Raw genomic sequence first — 17,828 nt, forward strand, 5'->3', positions numbered from 1 at the left:
CAAAAATCCATCACAGACAACTGTCCTATTTTCTTCAATACCGCTGGCAGTACCGAGATTATTACCGAGATTATTGACACTTCGGTCTTTCATAACTTGGCCCCATGGTCCATTTAATACCAGGTTTTAGAACCCATTGCTACAGCTATTCAACCACTTTTTCCCTCGTAGCTGGTATTGTTTTCAAATTGTGAGTTTGTCTGCGTCATTGTGGCAAAATATGATCTTAAAGACACCTACAGTAGCAGAAACTACAACGTAAACTCATTTTGTAATGTGTGTCTGTTTTTGGACAAAGTTTGTCACCATGATAGCATCACAATCATGAAGATGCAGCTATAAAACCTTACAAGTGTATAGTTGAGATAAAAAATGAAGGCTGATTCTGAAGGTGGTCTGCACCACGCATAATAATAAATAATAATTAATATTAATAATAACTAAATTTATATAGCGCCTTTCAAGGTACCCAAGGCAGCTTAACAAAAGGGGGTTTGCATACTAATGTAATATTGAATACCAGCTATTCATGTAACAAGAGACACTACTGTAATGGGAATATACTTGCTGTGATTCCTGTCAGCATGTCAGCGCTCCAGTCCTTGAATAGGCCTACTCAGTGGTCATTATTAGACACCATAAATTATACCTATGTTGTGCAGTTTATTAGTTTGTACATACTGCTTGTAGGATTAAATACTGTCGACATATTGTCCCTTTAAGAGTGATTTTGTCCCCTCTTCTCTTGCTCAAAATTTTGAAAATTCCCACTTCACTGTCAAAGATCTATAAAGACCATTTCTTCAGTGAAAAGTAGTTCCAATGTAGTCTCAAGGACACAGTGAAAGTAGTTTAAAAAGATATTATTGAGACTAAGGTCTCAAAACTTGGACTAATACAAACCGAATATATCTTCATGGAAAAATACCACTTGAGGAAAATCTTTCAAAGACACATTATTAAATCGATCACTGGATAGGGCAAAACAATAACCACTCCCTTTTTTAAAACAGCTGACAGTGGACAGTGTCCAAGCTATAGTTCATATCTTTATTTAATCTTAATTAGAATAAGACTAAACACAGACAAGAAGCTGTTTAAATCATATTTCACTGCTCACATAATACAGCACTTGGATTTGACAGCCAGCATTTAACTGTTCCCAAAAAATATTTTGTTTTACTTTTAATTTGAGTATATATGATAACCTTGGTCAGGGCTCCACACCATATTGCCACGCCCGTTGCCATTATAGCCAATCACTGCTTTCAGCTTTATGCCCTTTCTCCTGGTTGGGAAGCCACGGCAGCCTGGATCAGAGAAAACATTAAGACGAGCCAGCAAACTAACTAATCTCACACTCACTGAACTGATACAGTCGATCATTATACAACATGCTCTTTTACCTGATCAAGAGTGGAGCTCTTGAAACGAGGGATAAAGTGCCTGTAACAATCAGGGCGTACTGGCTTCTTCCCTTTCAACTCAACTAAATGACAAAATAAATTATTAATAAAAATAACATTTCAAAAAAAAGAAAGGATACAAAAAAGGAGAAAGTAACAAAAGTAAGTCAGTTCACTGTTAATGCCAAACAATACACTGGCGCACTTACCAGCATCCATATGACTGGTATTCAGAGGAGATGGGTTGACCAGCTCGTGACCTTAAGGAAGGAAACAGCAGGACTGGGGTCAGAGGAAGGACGTGAACCAGTGGTTGGGACTGGAACAGCTGGGACGGTTGTGGTGTCATCACAAATAGACAAGGAGCCCAAAGGAGGGGAAACCGGAGAGAAATAAACCTAATCATCATGTCCCTGCATCAATTGAAAACCTCTGTTATAGCCATTAGCAACAGATAAATTCCTCATACTACTGCAAGTAAATCTTGATGTTGCTAACCCAACTACTACTACTACTTGAGAACAGCTGAGATATTTGCTACTCAAATCAGTGATTTAAAATCAGTGTTAAAATAATTGTGTCCCTGTATTTTAAGAGAGGTTCCTGATAAATATGTACCCAAATCTGAAACATTCATTTAGGAGCATACAAAGCTGTGTCTGAATATAAAAACGAGCATAGTGACTGCTGACACACTGCAAGCATGCAATTAACAAGTCCACAGAAATCCATTTTTTCTACTGGCCTGACTAACCAAGTAAACTCCACCAACATGTGGATAATCAGCAAGCCTCTTGGCCATTAACAGCTGTCAAAAGCAATCTTCAGCTTCAATTAGACAGCCAGTATTATGTTTTATATTTATACATACAGTAGGTACAAATGCTATCATCTAATCATATTTTATTCTAACTTTCCTGTAGGGCTGCACGATTTGGAGAAAAATTCATATTGCGATTATTGTGGACAATATTGCTATTTGCGGTAGCAATTCAATTATAGATATTATTGAGACTAAGGTCTCAAAACTTGGACTAATACAAACCGAATATATCTTCATGGAAAAATACCACTTGAGGAAAATCTTTCAAAGACACATTATTATCACATCCTCACCTCCATCTAGTTATTTGTCAAACTCTGTGAAGATGATGCCTAGGTTCTGTATGACATCTTCTGCCTTATAGTTCCTCCAGCTTTCAGGCTTCTGCAGACCTTGGCACCGCATTTGCTGGAGTCAGGATTAATCCCGACCAGGAACCTAGTAGAAGTGAAAATGGAAGTTAATATTTAGAATCACCTGACTGGTTTAACATGCCAAATGTGCTGAACAGAACATATATTTTGATAAGGTATGTTAGGATTGCTATCGATCTTAACTTATAAGGGCCCGATAATTGCTTTCAATGGGCAGTGAGTGTTTTGCAGGCTGTTTTCGAAGGAGCACAAGAAGTTGAAAAAATTTCAACTCTGAGCAGAAAAGCGCCTGACCTCATTCGCGTTTTTTTACATTGTCCAATCAAATGAATGGAGAGACGGGCTCACGGAAGTTTAAAGTTGCTTGGATTGTCAGGAGACTTTCTGAGGGTCTCATGTACCCTTTCCCTGTTTCCAGCTTGTTTGTACACCTCTCACCCTCAAACAATGCCAGAGCAACCTCCGTTTGTCTATTTTATTAAAGCAGATGTTTTTAGCAACAAAAGACACAGACCTGTGAGTTGTGATCAAGTTTCTGCTAATTTGACAGCTAATTTACTTAGCAGCAAATCAAAGATTACAGATCTATAATCTTTGATTACACTGACAGGACAGCTGATTCGGTGGTTGCCAAGCAACATAAAAAAACCGCAGCGCACTTTGTGTCTGATCAGGCCATAAGGAGTTCATTTAGCAACTTTTATTTTCACTAATACCTACTAAGGCCTAATAACATTCTGTAAATCTTTGGTTACTGTTTATTTAATGAACTGACTAACGTTAAGTTGGTTGGTGAAGAGAAAGCATTGTGTTTATTAAACACTTACATGAAATGGTGTGCAGTGCTGCTCCACTCCTCCTTCACGTCACAAAAATGGCCTCATTGTGAAAAATACTCTTCCTCCAGCAATATTTCTCTCTGGATCTCGACTGTTGCACCACCATAAAATCACTCCGTTGCACAGCTCTGAATCTGAGACCGAGTTCACAACCATAGTTATCCACCACAGCTTTCCACCTGTGAACTAACTGTTCACAGCAGACATACGCACGCGAACCCTATGCACACTGACACAAACAGTCCTTTCACTGCATGAAATGGAAGCAGTGAGCTTTCAAAGCATGTTCAAACCGCAACGTTAAGATCGCTTAAATGCTGAAGTGAAGAACTTTGTGGCCTAAACAAACTGTAACGATGGTCACCTTCTACATTTTTCTGTATTTCTGGAAGACTGGATGCCTTGCTGGCAAATTGCTGTCCCCCACAGGTCTACTGCTGTCACAACCTTTGGCTGGTTACCGGTGGGATTCAGCAGGTAAATGAGAGAAATGTTCGTCATGTTTTTTGTTCTCACGCAGGAGACTTGAGAGAGTCAAGTGAATTGGACGCCAAATGTGAAGAGAGAAAAACAGGCAACTCCCCCCCCCCTTTTTTTTAATGCAACAACCACACACTTTTAGAGCGGTCATTGTAAAACTATGTTTTGCAATGTGGACTAGTGTAGCTGAGATACATTTTAATGTGAGACTGGGTGTTTGTGGTGATCCCTGATACGGATCTCTTTCGGCGCACAGTGCCTGCCGACACTGTTGCATCTCCTCCACCGGCTACATCTCCTGCACTGGGCCGCCAGTCTGCAGCCGGTCAAACCCGGTCAAAAACCTCCGCTTCCCGACGTAGGATCCTGAAGGAGGCTGTGCTCAGACGCTCCGGAGGCCGTCTCTACCCTGCACCGTCGGGTAGCCCTTCTCTCAGGTCTGTTACTGCTACTCCAACACAACACTCGGCAGCTCACACACTCCATCCTCAGTCCGCACGCAGTGTTGAAGCAGATTCTGCTCAGTCCTGCTCTGGAACCCCACAACCGCATCTCCTCGTCCTCTTTTCTCCCCAACCACACTAATAATTGGTGACTCCATAACCAGAAACATCCGTTTCTTTAACGCTACCACTCGCTGCTTCCCCGGTGCCACCACGGCTGTCATTTTTAAAAAAACTCCAGGACCTGATGCCGTCGCTCCCGTCCTCCATCACTAGAGTTATAGTCCATGTCGGAACAAATGACACAGCTCTTCAGCAGTCTGAGCTGACAAAATCAGATTTTAACCGTCTTTTTAACTTTTTAAAGCAGTGCGGAAAGTCCGTTTTTATCTCTGGTCCCATTCCCACAGTCGGTCGTGGTGCTGGCCGCTTCAGTAGACTCCTTGGCCTCCACGACTGGCTCCAGTCCGCCTGCAGGGCTCACCGTGTGTTTTATGTGGATAATTTTAATATTTTCTGGCAAAGAATGTCTCTTTTTAAGACAGACGGACTTCACCCAAACAAACGGGGCTCAGAAATGTTAGCTGTGCACATACAGCATGTGGTGCGGTCCACACATGACTTACGTGAATGACTCACATTCATGCAGCACACCTGGACACACCACCGCTCACTGAACAGATCTCTGCCTCACTGCCACAAACAACTGTCTCCACCTGCTGGCATGTAAAGCCGTCTGCTCCCAGCGCTGTTCCACAGACTTCTATTCCTGTCATCATCACGCATAGACCAGTAAACCGAAATGTGCACATCCACACAGAAATATAGTAATCTCTTAAGGATTAGGACAACTGCACCAACTCCAGCACCCAGAACAAACTCATTTAAAATGGCTCTCTTCAATGTGAGATCACTTTCAAGTAAGACTTTTATCTTAAATGATTTTATCTTGTCTGCAAATCTAGATTTTATGTTTTTAACTGAATCCTGGTTGCAAATGAATGACTATAGCCAGCTAGCTGAACTGTGTCCGCCTCAATATGATTGTTTTAGTCAACCGAGGGTCAGTGGTCGTGGTGGTGGGCTAGTGAGCGTGTATAGGAAAAATTTAAAATGTCATCAAGTACGCTGTGATGAATTTAACTCCTTTGAAGTTCTCACTCTTAAAGTTGGAGGGCTGCAACCTATCATATTTGTTATAATTTATCGCCCCCCAAAACCCTGGAGGATTTTTATCAGAACTTCCTGAATTTTTATCTACTCTGGTTTTAAATTATGACAGAATTGTTCTTTGTGGCGATTTTAATATTCATGTTGATGACCCCAATGTTAATGCAACTGACTTTTTAAATATGACCACTTCTTTAACTTCAAACAACATGTCAAAGGGCAAACACATAACCGTGGTCATACACTGGACTGGACATTTCCTCTGTGGAATTAGTGGACATGACCATATCTGACCACAGATGTATTGTTTTTAGCTGCGATTCGCCTGTTACTCATGCCGCCTCACCAAGCTCCGTGTGTTCTCGCTCTTCTGAACAAAGTGTTTCAAAGTTTTGCGCATTCTTTCAGAGCCAAAGCCAACACCTGTCTGATTCCAACACCAACAATCTGGTCGATCACTTCAATCATATCTGCTTGTCGTCACTAAATATTACTGCTCCTCTAAAGGTTAGGCCTACGTCTAAAGCTAGTAAGCAACCCTGGATAAATGACAGCATTCGCAGCCTAAAAAGGGAATGCAGCAGAGTGCAGATGGAAAAATCCAGTCTCCAAGTCCATTACCTCAGTCTGAAGGATTTATTAATTAAATACAATAACTGGTTAAGGATGCGAGAACACACTATTTTTTGAACTCATTACTACACATAAACACAATCCCAGGTTTCTGTTTAAGACTGTGGATCAGCTGGTAAACCCAACCCCTCCTTGTGCCTCAGCTGGAAGTAATCATGACTGTGAATTGTTTTTTATTTTATTTACCAATAAGGTGGTGTCAATCAGAGCCTCTATTACCCCGCGGCCTCTTACTCAAGGTCCCTCACCAGCAACAAGAGAGTTTTAGCCAGTTTTATCCCATCGACTTGTCTGAGCTTTTAAAAACAGTATCACAAATGAGAGTGTCCTCCAGCCCACTTGATGTATACCTACAACGTTTTTACTGAAAGTAATGGATTCTGTTGGGCCCCATTTGATCTCTGTTTTCAACAGCTCCCTATCTACTGGTTGTGTCCCTGATTATTTTAAAACGTCTTGCGTGAACCCACTTTTAAAGAAACCTGGTTTAGATCCCTCCCTCCCATAATTTTAGACCAATTTCAAAACTGCCTTTTATTGCAAAGATTCTAGAAAGAATTGTGTCCAAACAGCTGCTCACTGTACTGGAAAAACAAAATATTTGAAAAGTTTCAGTCTGGTTTCAGGAAGTACCACAGCACTGAGACTGCCCTGCTTAAAGTCACCAATGACCTTTTAATGTCTGCTGATGAAGGCATGTGCTCAGTCCTGGTACTCCTGGACCTTAGCGCTGCTTTTGACACCATTGATCACAACATCATGTTAGACAGACTGAGGCACTGGGTGGGGATCTCTGGTACTGCCCTAGAATGGTTTTCATCCTACCTGTCAAATAGGAAGTTTTGCGTGTCTGTAAACAACTATGTCTCTTCGTTCTGTCCAGTTAAATATGGTGTGCCTCAGGGGTCGGTCTTAGGACCCATTTTGTTTCCTTGTATCTGCTTCCCCTTGGACATATTATCCATAAACATGGCATTTCTTTTCATATTTATGCTGATGACACACAAATATACTTGCCCGTCAGATCCACAGACCCTGGAATGCTGAGTTCACTTAACAACTGCCTTTGTGAAGTTAAAAAATGGATGTCAAATAATTTCCTCCAGCTGAACTCAGACAAAACAGAAATCCTGGTCATCGGGTCCCAGCAGATCCCTAGTAAATCACATTAAGCCTGTGGCAAAGAACCTTGGTGTTTGGTTTGATAGTAATTTAAATTTCGAGCAGCACACCACAAAGCTTGTTCAATCATGTTTTTATCAACTTAGCAAAACAAGCAAAATTCGATCTATGTTAACTTTAAGGACACCGAGACCATTTTACACGCCTTCATTGCAACAGCCTTTTCACCTGTTTAACCCAAAAATCTATTGATCGACTCCAGACTGACCAGAACTCAGCTGCCAGGCTTTTAACCAGAACAAAGAAATGACCACATTACTCCTATTTTAGCTTCATTACACTGGCTCCCAGTATGTTTTAGAATTGACTTTAAAATTCTATTGATCACTTTTAAAGCTCTTCATGGCCTCTCGCCTTGTTATATTTCTGACCTTTTAGTCCCATACGCACCAGCACGTACCTTGAGATCCTCGGGCAGAGGTCTGTTGTCTGTTCCAGAGTCTCGACTGAAAACTAAAGGGGACAGAGTGTTTGCTGTCAGGGCCCCGAGGCTCTGGAACAGCCTGCCCGAGGAAATCAGGCTGAGTCAGTGAACTCCTTTAAGTCCCTTTTTAAAACATACTTTTATAGGAGAGCTTTTCCCGATCTTATTTGACTTTATTTTCTCCCTTTTATTTTATTGTATTTTACTAATTTTATATTTATCTTAACGTGTATTTTAGTCTTTTCAGTGTTTTCATGCTTTTATCTTGTATTGTTTTTGTATTATTGTCTCTTGGGTATTATTGTCTTTACACTTGTTAAAGCACTTTGTAACTTGTTTTTGAAAAGTGCTCTACAAATAAAGATTATTATTATATATTATTGTTTGTAGGCTACCCAGGTTTGATAATGCTGCATAAACTCATATTTAATCATAAAATAATGAGAAAAAAATTAAAATCATCAAAATTGATTTAATCCTAATAGAAATAAAAATAGATTTAATTCAAAAGTATCCTTTGTTTGATTTGCAAACACAACCATTTTACAGATACAAATAATTATATAAATACTTTACAGATAAATAAATTATAGATCTAGCCACAAACAGAAATAAGTGGGGTCTGATGAAATTATTTGAGACAAAGATCTATATAGCGAAAATATTTAGACCATAAAAGTCAACGTGTAGAGCGGGTTGCCAGTTAATCGGAAGGTCGGTGGTTCATTCCTCCAGGCTGCATGTCTACTAAACCCAGAATTGCCCCTGGCGGCTGATCTGCCAGTATATGAATGTGTATGAATGGTGAATGCAGATGTAGTGTGAAAGCGCTTTGAGTGGTCGAAAAGATTAGAAAGGCGCTATATGGAGCGTTTACTTTTCCCTCTGTACTGTTCTGAGGAGCATATCTGTGATTTTTTGTTTTTGCATGACACATTTTTGCATGTTATTTACTGTGATTATCGGCAGTACAAAATTGGATACTGTGTTTTGTACAGTGCACTGTCATTTACTGTGATTATCTATGGTATTAAATTGACAACTGTGATTTTCAGAGCACACTGTTGATAAATGTGATTATCTACAGTACAATGATCATTACTGTGATTATCTACAGTACAGTGATCATTACTGTGATTATCTACAGTACAATGATCATTACTGTGATTATCTACAGTACAGTGATCATTACTGTGATTATCTACAGTACACTGTTGGTTACTGTGATTATCTTCAGTACATTGTTGGTTACTATGATTATCTACAGTACAACAATCATAACTCTGATTATCTACAGTACAACAATCATAACTCTGATTATCTACAGTACATTGTTGGTTACTGTGATTTTTAGGGTAGCAACCTGATTACTGTGATTTTCACAATAACTCTTTGATTACACAATATGTTACTGTGTATTAATTAACTGTGCACAATCACAGTAAATTACTGTGGATTTCACAGGCATTTTTTACAGTGTAGGTGCAAGTAATATCGTAATTTCTTGTTTTTGGTATTTACAATTCTTACACAAGTCAAAATAAACCCAAAGGGTATATAGTAATTTCCATTTCCGTTTGACTTTAATGGATGGAGATAATGAATCTTCTTCATGCTACTGGTGTCTCATAAATATTAAGAATAATGATTAACATTTTTTAATAAAAGAAATACTCGTGTGAGTTGTCAGCGCGGCCTCAAAGTGCTGCCCTTAAAAAAAGCCTGGAATCTGTCTTCCACTGATGATGTCACCTCATTCTCCCTAGAACTCCTTCATCAGCAAGGTCAGGAGGCTCTCAGCGTGAGGCTCAACTGTGGCAGCGCTAATGCAGTCAGCTGAAGATAATGGGGAGTTTTGGGGAAGTGGACCTTCAGCGTGACCCTGGAGGCGAGGTAGAAAAGCTGACTACATTATTCATCAGCCGTCACTGATCCCACCATAAAAAAAAAAAAAAAGCAATGAGTGCCATGCAAATGAAGACAGTGTTTTTGCCTGTTAAGGCCCTGGATTCTGCAAAGGCTTGTAGTGAAATGCATGAACAAATCAAAGAATGCACGTACGCCCACCACCTAAGGGGCTCCTTTAAACAGAAATCAAAGCAGAAAATTTTAATCTTTCATCCCTCCATTTCACCGTACGTTATCCCGCATGTGTATAAGAGCTGCAAGAGACAACCTCTCTGATGAGCCATTATGTCTTTGCCAAAATGTGTGGGCATTCTTCACAGCCAGTACAATCACAAGCATCTTCACGATACAGGTTGTAGCAAACAATCAGTGGGACGTACAGTATCACAAATGAATTAACAGACTGTAACAAACATTTTGTTCATTGGGTTTGTTCATTGAAGCTGCCTTCCTCATGTCCAGCGTAGGTTGCATTAATAATTCATAAATTTTCCGTATTTTGAGTGCCCTTATATATTTATTGGGGTTGGCCGGCATGATGTTTGAGAGTGAAAAGTTTGTGGCCCATTTTTATGCTGCAAAAAGGCCACCAAGTGCTTTTCCATTCTCAGACGTTATTGTTTGATGGTCTGCTCTGAAAAGGGGTTTTGTTGGCATCCATTAGCGTGTTATGTACCCTGCAGCGTCTACAGTGAAAACCCCTCAGTACCCCGCTGTGGTGCATTTAACCCACGTGCATGAACAGAAGTCATACATACAGTCCCATGCCCAGCCCATCCCCCACAGCACACCGGCACACTCAGTGGGGGGAAATAGGTGGGAGGTCAGGCTCAAAAAGGATGGAAGTCGGCGTTAGTTGCTATGGTAGCCAGTCAGACCCTGCTTCCCTGAAAGTACAGCGTAGAGGGTGGCATCACTGTCAGTAAATAGATTTCTTCATGGGAACACCACTTTCCCAGAGTGTGTCGGTGGCTTATCAGATCCTCACAAACTAACACAGAATGATCAAATGTGTTGCACAAAAATCTAATGCTTTGCAGCCTACACAGTGTCAGCAGATTGCAGAGTTGTTATTCCTATCTTGGAGAGGCCACCTGGTAAGTGGTGAAATATGGGACAGGTCATGCAATAAGCTAGCACTTGCCTGGGGGGGGGGGGGGGGTTGCAAGTAATGCACAGCACACACTTCATGACTTTATCTAAACTGACAGTGTGTCTGCTAGTCCGGTCATTTAAGTAGTCATTTTGTCTTAACTATAAAAGCTATGAGCTTCCTTTCACTGAAGGATTGGAGCACTTAAATTACAGAAAAACATTCCATACCTCTAGTTGTATCTAGCCATGCAGATACTTTCTGTTTTATTTTGAAAAGGACACTTTTTTAAATAGAAAGTAGTTCCAATGAAAACTTAACTGTAGGTTCTGGTGTTTGTTTTTGGTGAGCAACATAAACCAACCACAGGATGTTCTGATAGTAGATATAAAGCAAACATAGTATTAAATCCATCTGCTAATAGTCAACAGTCAAGGAAGCAATCTTTTAAGCAATCTGTATAAGCAACATACATATTTTTATAATTTGGTAACCATGGTAACACATACAGAATGAGCTGCCGCATGTGAGTGTGAAGACTGTCATAAACATTGTCAAATGAATGAGTTACCTGTCAGTCCATATGACTTCATGTTTGTTCCTTGTGGCTTGTTTATAAAAAGCCATGAACACGAACCAGACCAATATAAATGGCAACATTTATAATTGTTTTCCTTGGTCTGGACCAAATGAGCCAAACTACAGGTATGAAAGCACAAGACGTAACTAACATAACTACACACTGCGACACAAGGATGCTACAATATTGTTAATGTTACTATTGCCGTAGTAAAAGTGCAGCAGCCGGGCCATTGTGGATATATGTGAGGCCTCTATCTATTAGCTCCTCTTCAAAACCTCCCGCCACTGCTCACAACGACTGCTGAATTACTTGACACCATCACATATTGCCCCTACTCTTAACATGTTTCATTGTATCTTGTGTAGCATTCATTTTTTAAAGGGGCACGCAACATTCATCTCCCCCTCAGGATGAACTGTAATCACTTCAGTGATCCCCTGACTTTTCATCTAGCACCATCATGGGGTCAAAATTTTGTTCATTAATTTGGTTTATGACCAAATATACTTGAAAAAAGTCTGACATAAGCAGTGCTTGAACTGGGCCGGTACGCACTACACACTACATTTTACTATTTGGTGTAATGTTACTTTTTCTTATGCACCGGTACTTCTCACAAGCTGCTGGTTCTCTTTTCTGCCTTCTCCATGTCATGTTCTCTGGGCGATTCATAATGGGCCTAAATAAACTGCATTACCCAAGGGCCACTACAATACGCTAGTAAGGAAATATCCTTAAAAAGCCTGGCTCCAAAAGGGCACAAAGAGAACACGAACAGAGTCAGATGATGACATGATCAGCGTTGCAGAAAGCATAACGTTGCAGTCTGTGCATCCAGTCCACAGAGCGGACCCAACACATGATATATGCTGGCTAGTAAAGAATGTAGGTTACATTAATTATGGCTACATGTAATGGCTAGTTAACAACTTAAATCAATGTGGTGGCTAGGTATGATGTCCCTAAGTTAGCTAGGTTTTCTTTACAATATTAACCAAAGAAAATAAAATGCTGGTGAAAGTGTTAATTTATGTTATTTATTATGATAGTCACAGTTCCTGTCCACTCGAATTTACCTCCTATAAATGCAACAAAGAAGACACTAAATGCTTACATTTTGTCTGAGCTGTAGTTAGGTTGAAACTTATAGTTCTGAAACTTAGGTATACACTCATTGGCCGCTTAATTAGGTACACCTGTTCCATTGATTGTTAACACATCTAGCTAATCAGCCAATCACATGGCAGCAACTCAATGCATTTAGGCATGTAGCCGTGGTCAAGACAACTTGCTGAAGTTCAAACTGAGATTCAGAATGAGGAAGAAAGGAGATTTAAGTGACTTTGAATGTGGCATGGTTGTTTGTGGATTTCCATGTACAACCGTCTCTAGGGTTTACAGAGAATGGTCTGAAAAAGAGAAGATATACGGTGAGCGGCAGTTGTGTGGACGAAAATGCTTGCTGATGTCAGAGGTCAGAGGAGAATGGGCAGACTGATTCGAGATGGCAGAAAGGCAACACTAACTCAAATAACCACTTGTTACAACCAAGGTATGCAGAATAGCATTTCTGAATGCACAACGCATCGAACCTTGAAGCAGATGGGCTTCAGCAGCAGAAGACCACACCGGGTGCCACTCCTGTGAGCTAAGAACAGGAAACTGAGGCAACAATTCGCACAGGCTCACATTCATTAGACAACAGAAGATTGGAAAAACGTTGCCTGGCCTGATGAGTCTCAATTTCAGCTGCGACATTCCGATGGTGGGGTCAGAATTTGGTGTAAACATGAAAGAATGGATCCATTTTGCCTTGTATCAACGGTTCAGGCTGGTTGTGGTGGTGTAATCTTTTTGGGATATTTTCTTGGCATACTTTGGGCCCTTTAGTACCAAATGAGCATCGTTTAAACGCAACAGCCTACCCGAGAATTGTTGCTGACCATGTCCATCCCTTTATGACCACAGTGTACTGATCTTCTGATTGCTACTTGCAGCAGGATAACTCAAACTGGTGTCTTGAACATGACAGTGATTTCACTGTACTCCATTGGCCTCAGCAGTCACCAGATCTCAATCCAATAGAGCACCTTTGGGATGTGGTGGAACAGGAGATTCGCTTAATGGATGCGCAGCTGACAACTCTGCTAGGGCCATTACCCCCAGAAATGTCTGGGAACTTGAAGGTGCCTTGGTGGAAGAGTGGGCTAACATCTCACAGCAAGAACTTGCAAATCTGGTGCAGTCCACAAGGAGATGCACTGCACTACTGAACTGATTTTTCAATTTCTGTTAGTCACATGCTTGTGAAACTTTGTTCAATTTCTGTCTTAGTTGTTGAATCTTTTTATGTTCATTCAAATATTTACACATGTTGAGTTTGCTTAAATAAAAGCAGTTGAAAGTGCAATGACGTTTCTTTTCGTTGAGATGACATCACCTCACAAATTGTGTTGTGTCTGAAAGGGCCTTCAGTTCGAACATCATGGCCCGCTAAAATACAAGGCATGGTATTTCTACTTACTCCATTTCAAAATCTCAACCCATGCAGGATAATAAATTAACAAAACTTCTGAACCTACTTCTGAATTCATATTGTTTATAAACTGTCTATAAATGGCCATGATCTACACAAACCTTATTCAAAAATATACTAAAGTAAGCATTTTTCCTGTGGTTAACACCAAGGAAAATCACTTTAGGCTTCATAACACCTTAAAATGCTTGTTCATGGTGCTGTTTCTTGGACTTTGTCACTTGTTCGCATAGGAAGTGCTACTTTTTGTGCTTATCCCTCTTCACAAGACACAATTTGACATTGTCTAAGAACAAAAGTATATTTCTTGGAGACCTGTACTTTAACTGAGGCACTTATCTGTAAGCTTTGTTCCAGGTAGAATGACTCAGAAACGACCGCAAAGGCCCTAGAGACACACTACAAACTAAGACCAAGAAAGAAAGGCTCTTTAAAGTGGTTGTGCTGCACTTCCACCCTGCTCTAAGCTGTTAGAGGCTTCCCTATGAGTCACCTGAACACGTCTATTTATCACTGTCTCACTGTTGCAGCAAAGTCATTCCTCAGCTGGGACAGGAGGATATGTGAGAAATGTTTTTTGAGACTTGGGAAAGCAGTAGGATGCTGTCTAACCTTACCTTGTCCATGTGATATTTCTGAGTGGGCCCTAAGCAGCAGGTTGAACTATGTCTCTCTTCAATGCCAACAAACCACTGGTTCTAAAATGATGTAAATGGAAGCATCAAGGATGAGATGTAGCAGATTTTCTGGCAATTTCATTTTAGCCATACTAGTGGTGTCGCTCTAGGGATGGCAATGTTGGTCAGCCCTGCTTAGAGTCACACACAACCAAAGTGTTGTAAGCTGTAGTTCTATTTTAGTCTTGTTCATTTGATATTAGTTTATAACCTCTACCTGTTTTTTGTACTTTGTTTATGGATCTGTTTCTGCTTGTTTTTTTGGTTATTTTGGTTTTTCTTTATTCTGTTCTGTTCTGTTTTGGTTGCATGGTCTGTCTTGCCTTCCTATTTCACTCTGCCCTGTTTCGCTGTGTCTGCTGTACGTAATTAGTCCCTCGTGTCCTGTGCACTCCCTTCCTGCTCGTTTGCCTGTGCATTCAAGCCCTCAGTTCAGTTCTGTCTGTGATGTGTCCTCATCATATGTTGAGTGTCTCTGGTGTCACTGTGTTTCGACCCAGCTAGGTATTTGGATATTTGGATGTTCCTGGCCAGTGATCCAGACCACCAGCATATGTTTGAGGGGACACGCCTGGTAATCTTCCTTGGGTTCCGTGATGGCCATGTCTCCTCCTATGGCCACCACGGAACCCAAGGAAGATTACCAGTTACCGGTTGGGCCGGTTCCCGTCAACATCAGCAGCCTCAACCAGCCCTTGGTCCAAAGTCTCCACGGTCCATCCCAACAGCACCACAGTTAGCCAACCCCCAAGAAACTTTATTGGCCGGTACCACTGTGGTGGCCCCTGTCTTACCTGGTCCCCAGTCAATGGCAGCAGCTCCACCGATGGTCAGACTGAGTCCCGCTCCTGGTTCCTCCGTCGATTGCCCGATTGCAGCTCCATTGGTGGGCCAGCCGACACCAGCCCTATTGGTGGTCCAGCCAAATCCTGCTCTAAGGTCTCCATCGGTGGTCTGACCAGCTCAGGGCTTCGACATGCACGACGCCAGTCCTCAGCCCTGCTGTACAGTAGCCAGTCCTCAGCCCTGCAGCCTCATCCCTGGTTATCTGTTCTGCTGCTTTGCTGCTAGACTTTAGCCCTGCCCTGCCTCCCGAGAGGTTCCACCTTCGCCGCCGGCCTCCTGCCCGACTTCCTGCCCGACCTCCATAGAGAAAGATGGCTTTCTCATGGGTTCCTCCCTCATTGCCAGCCTCCTGCCCGACCAGTGGAGAGGCCTCGCCATCGCAGATGTTTTCCTTATGGGTTCCGCCCTTATCACCAGCCTCCTGGCCAATCTCTGGAGAGGTCTCACCGCCATCATTGTTGGTCTTCGGTTCGGCCTCAAGAGGGTCTCCCCCTCGTCGACGGCCTCCTGCCTGACCTACAGAGAGGTTTCGCCTTTGTCGCCAGCCCCCTGGCCAGCCTCCTGGGGTTTACAGTCATCACCGTCGACCCTCTGTTTGGCCTGTTTGGTCACCCTGGACCCCCCCCCCCCCCAACTGGCCAGTCTCACTGCCCTGCCTTCAGGCTGCCTGCATGAGGTCACCTGTTCCCTCTCTGCCTTGCCTTCAGGCCGTCTGGTCTTGTTCTCCTGTTCTGCCCTTGACCACCCGCAGGTTTTTCCCAGGCCCTGCCCCTTTCTGACTTAGTTCAGAGACTCTATTTTGTCCCTAGACTTTGGCTCTCCTCCCGTCCACCCTCCACCCACCCTGGTTCGTTTTGCCCTCTGTCTCTGAACACTTTAGCTAGGTATTTGGATATTTGGATATTCCTTCTGTTGTGTCTTCTCGTTTTGGACTCTGCCTCTGCTTGGACAATTACCTGCATCCACCACATGTAAGCCTATTTTGGTTAGTTGTTTAAATAAATCTCTTCACCATAGTCTGCATTTGGATCATATCATAGGAAGGCCACCATATCATAGGCATGCCAGGAATTGTCTTCCAAACCTTGAGTGGAGAAATTGCTACCTGGTTTGGTAGGAGGTCCTTTCTGGCCTACTAGCCTCCAACCTGGTTCCCTTTCTGGTAGATACCAGCACCTTCCATTCATTTCTGGAGATCCATTGCCTTCTTTCTGACACTGAGATAAAATGATTGATATCATGCCTAATGGTTCTGGTGTAAGGACGTTGGATAGCCTAGCATAGCATTAAGATTGGAGATGGGGAAATATCGAGCCTCCAAAGTAAAAAAAAGGAAAAGAAATACACCTCTAAAGCAAACTAATTATCACTTAGCATTGGTTACATAGTAAATTGACTTCATTTATACAGCACTTTTTGACTGATGCCAACATTCACCTAATCTCTCTCTCACACACACACACACACACACACACACACACACACTCATAACACTAATGGCAGAGGCTGCCGTGCAAGGTGCCGAGTTAAACAATGTATTTGTAAAGCACATTATTTTTACATTTCTGTTCATGTATGGATTAAAGAGACAAGATGCTTATTAGTGAGCCAGTGAATTGTTTAAGATGCACAGCCAACTTTGTCTTCTCTTTTTCAGTGACACTTAAGGACAACTTGTAGAAAAGGGAATGTATTACTTCTGATTCCCAAAGGGCTTACCCCTGGACAGCAACAATACAATCCCAGAATTACACACAGCCTTGTCCCTTACCGGTGAATGAAACAGCAAGTGTGCGTGTGTGTTGTTGGCAGCAAACTGGTAACACCAGTGAGAGGATCAGGGGTAAATGAAAATAGATTAAAGAGATTCATCCAGTTATCAAGCCACTGCAGACAATCTCTGCTAAGTGATAGCAGGGCTATTCAAAGAGGAGGACAACCCCCCACCGCCAAATCTGCTGTCCACTGCCTCCATGTGTGAGCTGTATTTGGGCTCAGAGCTCTACAACCGTAACTGTAGATTTAATTAAACTGGGAAGAGGATTACTGATGAAATGCTGCAGTTTAGCAGTGTCCATTTGTGTAGGCTTACTCTGTTTCACTTTGAACACTCTGAAAAATGTGATAGCTTTCAGTTTGGACTTTTCATTCTGGTTACTGTGATGTGGACGGCCAGTACTAGAATACTGTAGTACTCTACTTGATGGAACTTCAGCATGTAATTGCAATTGTGTGTTGCATTGACCCTGTTTTAGAAAAAAAAGAAATCACTCTGCTAACCCCTCATTTGGGTTATATTCATTCATATTTAACATAGTTGCTATTAAATTATTTGAAGTAGTAAGACGTCGCTGCAGCAGCAATCTTATCTACTCTTTGCACCCTTAAACAATCTTTGACAGAGAATCTTG

At 41.8% G+C, this 17,828-nt stretch overlaps 1 long non-coding RNA gene across 1 annotated transcript; it reads right to left on the reverse strand.

The window, feature by feature from the left end:
* Positions 1–1,294: 1,294 nt before the first annotated feature.
* On the reverse strand, positions 1,295–1,772 carry LOC119916444. Its single transcript, XR_005447108.1, has 3 exons — positions 1,616–1,772; positions 1,407–1,489; positions 1,295–1,310 (listed from the first exon to the last, which is right to left on the reverse strand). It is a non-coding gene; the product is annotated as an uncharacterized LOC119916444 (long non-coding RNA).
* Between the last annotated feature and the right edge of the window lie 16,056 nt (positions 1,773–17,828).

Source organism: Micropterus salmoides, unplaced genomic scaffold (assembly GCF_014851395.1).
Source record: "Micropterus salmoides isolate LMB-PRFRI ecotype aquatic unplaced genomic scaffold, ASM1485139v1 Ms_hic_scaffold_21, whole genome shotgun sequence".
NCBI classification, from domain to species: domain Eukaryota; kingdom Metazoa; phylum Chordata; class Actinopteri; order Centrarchiformes; family Centrarchidae; genus Micropterus; species Micropterus salmoides.